Source organism: Tamandua tetradactyla, chromosome 15, assembly GCF_023851605.1.
Source record: "Tamandua tetradactyla isolate mTamTet1 chromosome 15, mTamTet1.pri, whole genome shotgun sequence".
Classification (NCBI taxonomy): domain Eukaryota; kingdom Metazoa; phylum Chordata; class Mammalia; order Pilosa; family Myrmecophagidae; genus Tamandua; species Tamandua tetradactyla.
In genome coordinates this window covers 89,037,049-89,048,688 of record NC_135341.1, presented here as the reverse complement: position 1 = coordinate 89,048,688, position 11,640 = coordinate 89,037,049, and the positions used below count along the sequence as shown (strand labels likewise).

General features: G+C 40.3%; 1 long non-coding RNA gene across 1 annotated transcript; it reads right to left on the bottom strand.

The window, feature by feature from the left end:
* Positions 1-399: 399 nt before the first annotated feature.
* LOC143656760 (uncharacterized) lies at positions 400-11,196 on the bottom strand. Its single transcript, XR_013162617.1, has 3 exons — positions 11,097-11,196; positions 5,905-6,038; positions 400-537 (listed from the first exon to the last, which is right to left on the bottom strand). It is a non-coding gene; the product is annotated as an uncharacterized LOC143656760 (long non-coding RNA).
* Positions 11,197-11,640: the final 444 nt, after the last annotated feature.

The following is an 11,640-nucleotide window of genomic DNA, read 5'->3' as shown; positions in this document are numbered from 1 at the left end:
GGAAGTTCCACTTAGGATACGCCAAGGGACACCTGGGCAGCTGCGGATTTGTGGGTGACCTCACCTCCAGACTCATCGACACCTAAGACGTCCGTCTCAGCCAGCAGACTGAGTCTAACGCAGCGCTACTACGTCCTCTGAACAGACTGCCAGGGCCACAGTTGTTAATGGTGCGCAGAAAATACTTCCTTCCAGCAAAAAGGAAACAAATGCACTTCCCAGTCAGTGAAAAAGATGTCCTTTCATAAAACATTTAAACAGATGTGTTTACTGAGATTTGATGGCTGACAACGTTGTGATTATCAATAAAGTGTTAAATATCTGAGCTCGAAATGGGCACATATTTACTGTCAAGAAAGAGATGCATCCCTGCCTAATAAGATCGATGTATGTTTTCCAGAATAACAGCAGCTGTAGAATTTCAGCAAGAGATGATTCCTACATGCACATTTCATAGTCCATTTGTGGAGAGACAGACCAGCCCACCCACGCAATGGGCTCCGATATTCTCATTCTCTGACACGCGCTCATTAGGACCTGGAAAGGAAAGAGACGTCAGCGTGAGCAAAGCACCCCAGCTTCCCACCGCTCAGTGCTCCCATGTGCTAAGCTAGGATTATTTAATTTAAAGATTATCTATTTAAACAGTCCAATGTCCATGATTTCATAGCATGTCTTGAATGGATTGTTTGAACTACGGTGGAATAAAAGCAAAGAATTGGTTAAGTACGGAATGTGCTGCCCGTATTCACTCTCCAGCACTCTGTTTTCTTTTTCTCTCATCAGGAATGAGATGAGCAGGAATGCGTTCAGACCTAGAAAAGTTTCTTCTGAAATTACTTTAAAACTGTGATTATATTCTGCAAATATTCTATGGTGATTAATGATGAAATGATTAGCTTTTGCTGTAATAATTTTACATCTTTGGAGTAAGATTATCACTTTTTCATACTATCCCATGAGTCCAAACACGGTGAAGTTTGCAGATCTTTACACCTCACACCCTAAGTAAGCAAAGCACATTTTTTTCTTTTCTCCCTAAAATTCATGGAAAGTCCAGTTCCAATAAAAGTGCATTAAGGGAAGCCATTGGGCATTTCATAAATATAGAGACAAAAATTAAGCCTTCAAGACTAGGTTGAAAAATATGAACAGAAATAAATTTAAGTAGATTCTAATTTTCCCAATTTTTCTTTAGGATCTGAATTTGCTCAGAGAAAACTGTTTGGGGCAAGCACCATAATACATAGCTCTTTCTCAGTTAGCAACGAAAGGAACAGCTTGTAAAAATCTGACAATGTATAAAAGATAAAATGATTAGGAAATTTAATTCCAAAATGAGTTCCAAAAGCTCTATTTTTATATCACAGGAACTCAGAGTGAGGAGAGATATCAGTGACTGAGTTCCTTATTTTTTTTCCTGTAAAGGAAGCACGAAGCTGACTATTCTGAGTGTTGACCATGATTCAGACACTGACCTGAGGATTTTCATAATTTCTTTAAATTACATGGGTACCAGGGGTTGCTGTGCTAGAGTAGCAGAAACGCCACAGACCAGAAACGGACCGGCTTTGGGGACTGATAGCTTACAAGTTAGCGGTCCAGGGCTCATGGACAGGTCCAAGTCCAGGCTTGGAGAGGGTGACCCCTCGTTCCTGAGGGCGTGGGGCCGGCCACGCACGGACCCCCTGTCCAGCGCCCAGTGTCCTGTGGTGGTGTCTGCTGGTCCACCTCACGCAGGCTCCGCGGCCACGACTCTCTGCTGTCCTGCCTGTGCTTCCTCCGACCTCGTGCGTCTTCCTCTCTCTGCTTCCGTGTGTTTCTCTGCATTCCATCTGTTACGAAAGACTCCAGGAAGGGTCCTCACTTGGGGTGCACCTCAGCTGGCCCAGCCTGTGGCAGCTCCCGACAAGGGGCTCCCACCGCAGGAGGGGGGGAGCCATCTGAAGATCATCCTCTGGGGCGTGTGGCAGCGTCCGAGAACCACAGCGTGTGACAGGAGAGCTCGGTGCAGGGGCGGGTGGCGAGCACAGGACGGACGAACGGGCCCCTTGAGTCCTCCCCTCGTCCTCCGTGAGTCCCAGTCAAAATGAATCATACGAGCACCGCCCTGGCCGCGCAGGCTCTGAACCTCAATTCCAATCATTTTGATCTTCTCTCTTCTTCACAGGACCTCCGACCTGACCGCACCCTTAATCTTCTCATTACCACTTATTTCTTCATCTCTAAAATCTTAGTTTCAGTTGGAGTCCAGTCAGGAAGGAGCGTTCCCAAAAGTCTAAGAGAGCTTAGTGCAGACAGAGCTAAGGGAAGTGACATCGAAGCATGGCAAGTGGCCAGGGATGGGTTCACAGGACAGACCATGGCAAATAAACTAGACTCTTAGAAGAACCGGATTCTCAGAAGAGACAAAAAACAAACAAGAAAAGAACTGTGACCATAAAGGGCCCAGACACTTCCTGAATCCAGCCAGTGAGGAAGAAGTGGGAGCGTCGGACTAGAACTCTTTCCATGCACCCCTCACCTCCTAATCGCTCTCACTGGCCAAGCTCAGCTGGGAGCCAGAGACTTAAAGGACACACTTCGCAGTGGTCAGTCCAGAGAGGGTGGCACAGAGCGGATGGGCAGAGTGCCTCTGCGGAGGGGAAAGTGGGGGCAGCCTCAACCCCCTTCCTCCATCCTCCACCTTACCAAGCTGACCTGATAATGCTTCCTTATTTTTTTATTCATATAGATTTTTTTTATTTTTTCAGTAGAGAACATCAGCTGAAAAGCTTTGGTCTGTGCAGAAAGACCTTTTACTTGAGCCCATCAATGGGTAAACACTGGGTCTGAGATAGAGACTTGGTGACATATCCTCAAGTGATTAGAACATGATTTAAAATGTCCGAAAATGCACTATTTTTCTACGTGCAGCCACTCTAAAATCACTAGGGAATTAGCCAGTGGATTTGTGGCAGAAAACGAGGTGCTGTTATTTCGTACCCAGTGTACCCCTATTTTCCTGGATGGCTGTTAAAGCGTCTCCTCTCCTTTGAGCCTCCAGAGACAGTGCTCTTGACTGATGCCTGTTCTAATCTTACTGAGAGATGGGATCAGGATGCCACCTCTTTATCTGCCACCGTCCTACCTGCTGTGCACTTGTCTTGACTCCTCTTTGCATGTGTCTTTTTCCAATACATGGTGAAACCTCCTCCGGCGCCCTTGGGGCCCAGGTCCACTCATCTGCTCAGGGCTTTTCTCCTAAGCCACTCCCACATTCACCAACTTTTCCTTTCAATGGGGGTTATGCACAAAACATTCAAGCATGGATTATAGATCATACGATATATAAATTAAAAAGTTATATGGTACCTGTCCTTATATCTCCCCCTACTTCCCCATTCATTTGGAGCACATATATATGTGTGTGTGTATTTGTATTTAATATATCCTACCCCCCAAAATTGCTCTTAAGTTTGCTGTTGAGGATAGAGAAGGATTCATTCATTACATGCTAACTACATATTATGTTATTTACTATTTGTTGATAAACATAAATTAATAAGGATTTTTACATATGCTTCCTTATTTTTTTATTCATGTAGATTTTTTTTATTTTTTCAGTAGAGAAAATCAGCTGAAAAGCTTTGGTCTGTGCAGAAAGACCTTTTACTTGAGCCCATCAATGGGTAAACACTGGGTCTGAGATAGAGACTTGGTGACATATCCTCAAGTGATTAGAACATGATTTAAAATGTCCGAAAATGCACTATTTTTCTAACAGGATACTCCCCTGTAGCACAACTCTTTTATTCTTCCACTAGAGGTGAATCTACCATATCTCATGGAGAGTGGAACAATTTTGAACATCTTCCTCTTTCACAGCAAGTTTCCATTAACAGTCAGGAAATTAAAAGCACACGGAATGCTGCAGCCTTTACACATTTCAGAATAAATCCAGACATTGCTTTAGTCTCCTCCTCTTTTTCTTTGTTTGTTTCTTTTAAGTTTTCCATCACTGACTCTGATTATTTGATGTTGTTTCATGTTGCTTCATTCCAATTCAAATATCCTAACAAAATTCAGAATTATTATGAACTGGTTGCTGCCTTTTTGTACAAAACAACGATTCCATGTTCCTGCAAGAGAGAAAAAAAAAAAGCAAACCTATTTATTGTAGCTTTTGGAGCTATTGAAAATTAACCTTTCGGTGATAGCTTTATATAATATCCATTTATGTAAATAATGTCCAGTAAACAACGCTGATTGACAAAACCAAAGTGTTTTTAACACCAAATTTACAATTTAGACAACTACTATTTGAACACTTTTGCCATCTTTTATTTCTTGATTCTTTCGTTAGTTTGACAAAAAACAAGGAAAATACACTTTCACTTTAAAATAATATTTAGATTCAGTACATGAAGTCCAGCAAAGTACTTCAGGCATAAACAACATTTTCCTCAGCAAATAGAAATAATACATTTTGCAATTCATGTATTTTCAGATTTGAGATTGTAAACAGAGCTAGATATCCTGAGACCACCTAACAGGATGAATGGCTGTGAGTAAGTTCCGCGTCACTGCTTAGCTCCTGCATCCAGGGGGCTGCTGGAAGCACCGGCGCAGGCCGTGAGATGGGACCGGTGCGGGTCTGAACGATCCTCTCGGAACCACGCGTCCATGGGAGCTGATGGCCGAGAGCGCGCAGATCACCCCTGCAGAGCAGCGTTGCACAGCGGGTCCGCAAGCGGCTGCCTGAACCGTCGGTATGTGTTATTAAAACACTGGTGACTGCGACGATTGTTGGCACACGGGCCAGCGAAGCGTTTCTTTCCGGGAAGACGGGTGGATTGCGTGCGCTGGTGAAAGCTGTTGGTACAGGACGAGAGGGAAAAGCGAGCTGACCCCGCGTGGCCTCTGTGTCGCACATATCCAATAATACTTAGTTGCCCTTTACAAAGTGATGGAAACCTTACAATTTTTAAGGAAAGTTTTTAATTTTTTCAAAGTTCATAGAAACACTTGCTCCTTTAGAAAGTTTCTATAAAATTCTGAATAAATCTGCAATGGGTAGACCTGGCCCTGAGACAGTGTTTGTAGCAAATGTCTTTTCTCAAACAGTTTAGAAAGACTTAACTGCCATACCTAACTTTTCTCAGCTGCCATACCACAGTACAAAGATGAATAAACCCCAAGTTGTAAACACACCCTGGAAGGAACAGGAGAAGTAATGTGCAATACTGAGACGTCCCCAGGCCCCGTTACTGCCAGGCAGCGAGTCGCCGCAGAGAGACTCTTATGAGAGAGTAATACATTTGTCAGACAGTTCACCTGAAGACATCAGAGGACATAAAGTACGTCACAAGTGGTATATTTTGTTTTATGATGAATGAAAAGATGAACAACACCTGAAACCAAGGATCTTTGGAGAAAGATTGCTCTTGTTAACCCAGTCACTGTTTTCACCTTGGATGGTGCGAGTTTGAACTGCAGCATGTGTGAATTGCAGTTTGGGTTGGTTACAGTCCATGCGATGTGCTCAGAGCCTGCTGGCCTGCCTTGATGCAGAGCTGAAATTCCGTGTGTATGTACAGTAACAAGTGGTCACACGTTCTCTTCAAAGCACATTTAATACAGTGGTATCAGTGACTCAGAATGCTTAGCGACACTCTTATGAGATATTTATGGCTCTGGATACATTAAACCATGAAAAGAAAAATGGTTTCAACTAAAAAACCCCGGCTCATCTGGAATTGAAACAACAAACACAAAAAGGAGGTAGGAAATAGCATTAATCCAGTGAGATATTTGTCTAAGTGCAGTGACGGACATTATCTTAAAGTAACGGGATGTGGTGCAGTTGGCTCATTAAATGGATGGCCATGACACTAATTTACTTTTCCCTCACCAGTTCCTTACCACAGGGCGCTTGCACCAAACCTATGTCTCCTGATTTAGCTTGTCCACAGCACCTTCGTTTCCCAGTCTTGTCCGACACTAACAATTGACTCAACTCCTTCCTCTCTGTTCATTATTCATGAAAGCCCTAAAATCTAATAGAGAAGAATAAAGAAAATGTTACTCTCTGTTCAATTTTATTAAAAAAAAATCAAATGCAATATCCTCTCTCAAGGTTCTTCAAACATTCAATGACTTATTAATATTCCATTTAAATTGCTAAAATTGTTGTAACCTACTGCTTTCTAAAATATTCATTGTCACTGCACTCCTCCAGGGATTCTTGTCCCACCCCACAGCCCCCACCCCGCTTCCAGGCCTGGTTAACAAAAGAGGCTAAAAGGAGCACAATTTCAGGGAGTTTTCTTTGAATCCTATGAATATTGGCAACTATTAAGAATTTACTCAACACATAGTTTTATCTTATTTATCATAGAATGTAGTCCTGTTTAACTGCTCTGGTCTCCCAGTTAAAAAGTAAGCAGCCTTAGAACATATTTTCTAGTAATAGTCTTATTATCACCAAAATCCCTCATAGAAATGAATGACATTTTTAAAGCATCTATTATAGACTCACATTAAAAAATTATTCTTAATCTATTTTACCATTGCTTTTAATTTTCATTATTTTTTCTTACAGTAAATGTTCCTCTCTCATTTTTTTATCATTGGGACGCAATGAGTGACTCTCCTGATAACTGAAAATATGTTTATTTCAATATTGGGCAACATATGAAACATTTTTACAATTTCTAAAAGGGGGAGAAGTGAAAAAAAAGGAATTTTAATGAAGATTAAAATGTTCCTCAGCCATAAATCCAAGATTCAGCTTTGCTCTGTAGCCACTGGCTGCTCTCTTCATGCTGCTAAAAACCTCTACACGCACATGACACAATGTAAGAATTTTAGTGATGGCAACTGGCTTCCCTCTCTCAGCTGGCTGCTGTACTTGCTATTCATCAGCAATTGTAAAACTAACCATGTTAACTGAGACTTCAGAATATCAACAATTCCTACCCAGTGACGACCCTTGAGGATTGTTTTGATGCGACTGAAAACCCATATCTCACTGGTGATTGCATCAAGCATTGTGAGATGCCAGGAGGGGTGAGCAGTGCATGTTGTTGTCAGGGCATTTTGGGAGGAGAAGCGACATCAGCACTGCCCGGGGAGGTGAGGCAGGAGGGCATGTGCCCGGGGTCCCAGGCCAAGGGAGGAAGCAGCAGCCCCGAGAGCATAAGTATTTGTGGGTGGACTGAAAAACGCCCTGTGTTTGTGGGTGGACTGAAGAGTGCAACTGGCCGCAGTTCAGTTAGCATAAGCCCATGGTACCCACAGGTCAGTGAGGCTTTGAGAAACTGTGCCTGAATTTGCAGAGAACCAGGCACATTCCTTTCCATACTGTATTATAAGAATGGTAATTTTGATTGTCAAACCAATCACAATAGAATGTTAATGGCTTAAACATACAACAAAAAAATAGTACATCTCCGTTAATTCTGCAAAATGACTAAGAATTTATCTGTCTACTTTCAAATAAGCATCTTTGCTTATACAATTTAAGGTAACTGAAATATTATCACAGCCTTTTCATAAGAACCATATTACTTTGTTTTAATACTCTATTTTGTTTAAAAAAACATATATTGTTAGATGTTTTTATCATCCCCCAAATATTCCTATAATTAAGGGCATGAAATAGCAATATATTGTTAAACAAGATTTTGTCCAGGGATGTTTTAATGCAATTACATTAAGATAAAATACTAATGTCTAATAATTCAAAGGAATTTTCAAAGACATGATGATATTATAAAGAATTTTGGTTTGTTTTTGTTTTAAAATATGTAATGTAGAAAAATTACTTTACTACAGGAAAAGTGATTCTTTCCTGTTTTATACATAATAGTTTGAACAAAAATTTTGAGTTACAAAATGAAAAATCAATATTGAGTCAAAAGGAAAAATATACAAAAGAAAAATTTGAAAACTTCAATTACAAATGTTTCATACAAATACATATTCACTAAATGGACCTAGCATTTTTTAAAATTTTAATTATCTTATTCACAATAGAGCTAATTACAGTATCAAGTTCAAGACATGGAGATGCTAAAATTTACTTGCCTGCTAGAGAGAGCAGGGATAATTAGTCTTTTAAACCTAGTCTATACAGAATTCAAATTATAGGCTGATTTCTTTCAGTCTCTCTTTAAATAAATATAAAAAATCAAGAAAGAATACCAAAGAGAATATAGAGTAAATATTTCAAGTATCAGTATGCTACTCAAAATGACATAAATATTTTTGCACACTCAAATATATGAAAGAAAACCTGCTCTCCAGGGGTGTCCCTCATAAAAATGCAATCATTCCCACTAAAATTCAATGTTTATTCAACATGCTGAAGACATAAAAAAATCACATAAGCATTTGCTATTTAGTATGAACAGAACATTTTGAATGACTTCTTTTGCTCATCTATAGTAGATATATTGTTTTATCTAGCAAAGCTTATGAAAGATGCATTTCTTACTCGCCCTTTGGAATTCATTGAAGTAAAATTTAAATTTATCAGTTTTTTCTTTGAATGGAGGAACTCACATATTCTATTCATAGATGTCTGTGTTTTATATACACCTTTACAGGACAGGTTTTGAAATATTTACAATTGTATACATGCCTTTGGTATTTATATGATATAATTATAGACTTTTCATGCATTTAAAAAGAAAAGGACATAATTTGGGTTTAACCAGTTATGTCAAGTTTAATCACCTCCAGAGTATATGACAAAGAAAATGATTCCTCATTAATCAAAATACAAAGAGGAATTTCTGACTAGATAATTGTATTATACATGAAATATTCATGAAATGTCTTTGTTTTGGTCAACTAATATCAACTTTAGTCAATATTTGGAATTTGGTTATTATATACACTTATTTACTTAACATCTTTGAACACCTACTGTGGAAAGGATGGTGTTAAGGGTGCAGTGGTATATATAATATTTTTTTTCTTGCCCTAGAAGACTTTATATCAGTTAGGAAAATGGCAGCAAACACGAGTATTTTTGATGTCTAGAAGATTGAAGAGATAAACACAAACTGGTATATGGTTACAAGGAAAAATTAGCTCTTCCAAGATCAGTAAAGACGTTGAGGCCATCTAAACAGAGAAGCTGAAAGCCTGATCCTGTGCCATGTAAGGATAGGAGGTCAAATTTACCTGACCTCTGTGGGCTCAGCCACGAGGAAGTTAACATATAACCAGAGACCTCTCTAGGACCTCAGAACATGGCAAACACAGAACTGCTGTGCGCTGAGAGATGAACCATTCCAACCATCCAGGAATTCTCCAGAAACACGGCCCGGCAAGGAGCTGGCAGTGAAACACCCCGTCCTCAAGAAGAACCACTCACCGTGAAGGAAAGGGCAGCCTATGCGACCCCAGAACTACAGGCAACAAGACAATCTCAAAGACCAGTGGAAGAAAATGCATGTACTGAGATGAAAAATCTACACAACGGAAATGATACTGAAAGCATCAGGCAGCATGAAAAGACATAAGGCGTATTGGAGATAAGAATGAGTTAGAAGAACTTTTAAATGATATGCAGGGTGTGCCAAGTTGAAGCTGTCATGTACCCCAGAAAAGACAATAATCTTTTAATTTGGGGCAGACCCAATGTCTGTGTTGAGGGGGCTTCTGATTAGGTTGCTCCATTTGAGACATGACTCATCCATTCACTGGGGGTCTTATTCCTTTATTGGAGTCCACTATGAGATGATGAAAGACAGAGAAAAACCCAGAGAGAGCTGAGAGACACAGGGAGGGAAAACTTCCAGCAATGCTCAGAGAGAAGGCCAGTGGACTAGAAGCCAAAAGCAGTGGAACCCAGGAGCAAAGGTCCAGCAGACACCAGCCGTGTAACTTCCCAGGGGACAGAGGTGCCCCAGATGCCAGGGCCTTCTGTCAAGTCCAGGTATCATTATCCTGATGCCTTAAGTGGGACATTTTCATGGCCTTAGAATTGTAAATTTTAAGTTAATAAATCTCCACTGCTAAAAGCCAGCCCATTTCTGGCATATTGCATTCCGACAGCTTTAGCAAATTGAAACCTAGTCCTTTGAAATTTAAACTTCTCATAGGACAAGATAAATAGCAGATTGCATGCAACTATCAAGAAAATAGGACCCTTTGAAGATATATTATCAGTTAAGGTGCAGACTCCTTTGTGAGTAGGATCTTCTAAGACCATATTTAGATGTGACTCAATTGAGTCAGGATGGGCCATAATGCATATTAGTCAAGGTTTTATATAGAGAAGTCAGAGACAGCCAACAGGGTGGAGCCAGAAGTGGACATCTGTGGAAGCTGGAAGAGTAGACACAAGGAGAAAGAGATTGTCATGTGACAAGAAGTAGAGATACAAGCCAGAGGCCCCAAGGATTGGGGTGAGACACTAGAATGCTGAATCATGGCCTTGCCAATGTCGTGATTTGGTTGTTTCGGCCTCTGAAACCATAAGCGAATAAATTCTATTTGTCTAAGACAGCCCATTGAGTGGTACTTTGCTATAGCAGCCTAGCAAACTAAGACACCAATCAAACTGCCAACCCCAAATTTGAAGATACAGGTTATCCAAAGCTGAGACCTGCTTACCTGGAGCAGAAATTGTTGGAACCTTAAAGTTGTTGGAAACAATTAAATGATAATGTTGACGAGTGGCTGGAGGACAATGTATGCATTAGCCTGAGACTGAGGATCTCCTCAGAGCCACAGCCTTAGGAAGGCCACTACACTTCCATGGACTGTGTCTCCAAGTTCTCAAGGCAAGAAACTGAGAAAGATCACCTCCTTGTTCTGGCAGGTGGAGAAAAGCAATAATCATTGTAACCTACAAATAGAGCATTCTCCATACCAAAGGGCCATTCTGAACAGAAAAGACTTATTCAGAGCTTTTTCCAAGTTGGGGGAAGGAACATATCACCCACTCCACTTTCCTCCAAGCTCTTTGCCTTACCTAAGGATGTGGTGGAGTCAAGCCATTGAAAAAATACTGGTGGTGGCCACAGACCACAAAGGTGTGGTTGCAGTATGAAGTCATGAGGTTACAGAACATTTCCCCACCCACCACCACATCTTACCACTGCTGCATATATTCAAAAACTGCCTCCTTTTATTTGCCTTGACATGCCCTGACATGTCCAAACATTTCCCAATCTTGCAAGCCTTGCTAATCTAACCCTCCACCTAGCAACTGCTGACCTCACGTCACACCACTGTCTTCTCACTCTCTGATTGGCCCGACCTTCATCCTCTCACTCTCTGCCTAGCAACATCTTCAAGCTATTTCTTTTTTTTTTTTACTATTGAATTTTTTTTATTAATCAAAAAAAAGAAAAGAAATCAACACAACATTTAGAAATCATTCCATTCTACACATGCACTCAGTAATTCTTAGTATCATCACATAGATGTATGATCATCATTTCTTAGTACATTTGCATCGATTTAGGAAAAGAATTAGCAAAACAGCAGAAAAAGATATAGAATGTTAATATAGAGAAGAGAATTAAAATAATAATACTAATAAAATATATATATATATAAAAAGGAAAAAGAAAAAAAACAAAAACAAAAGATACAAACACACACACAAACAAACAAAAAACCATATTTCAGGTGCAG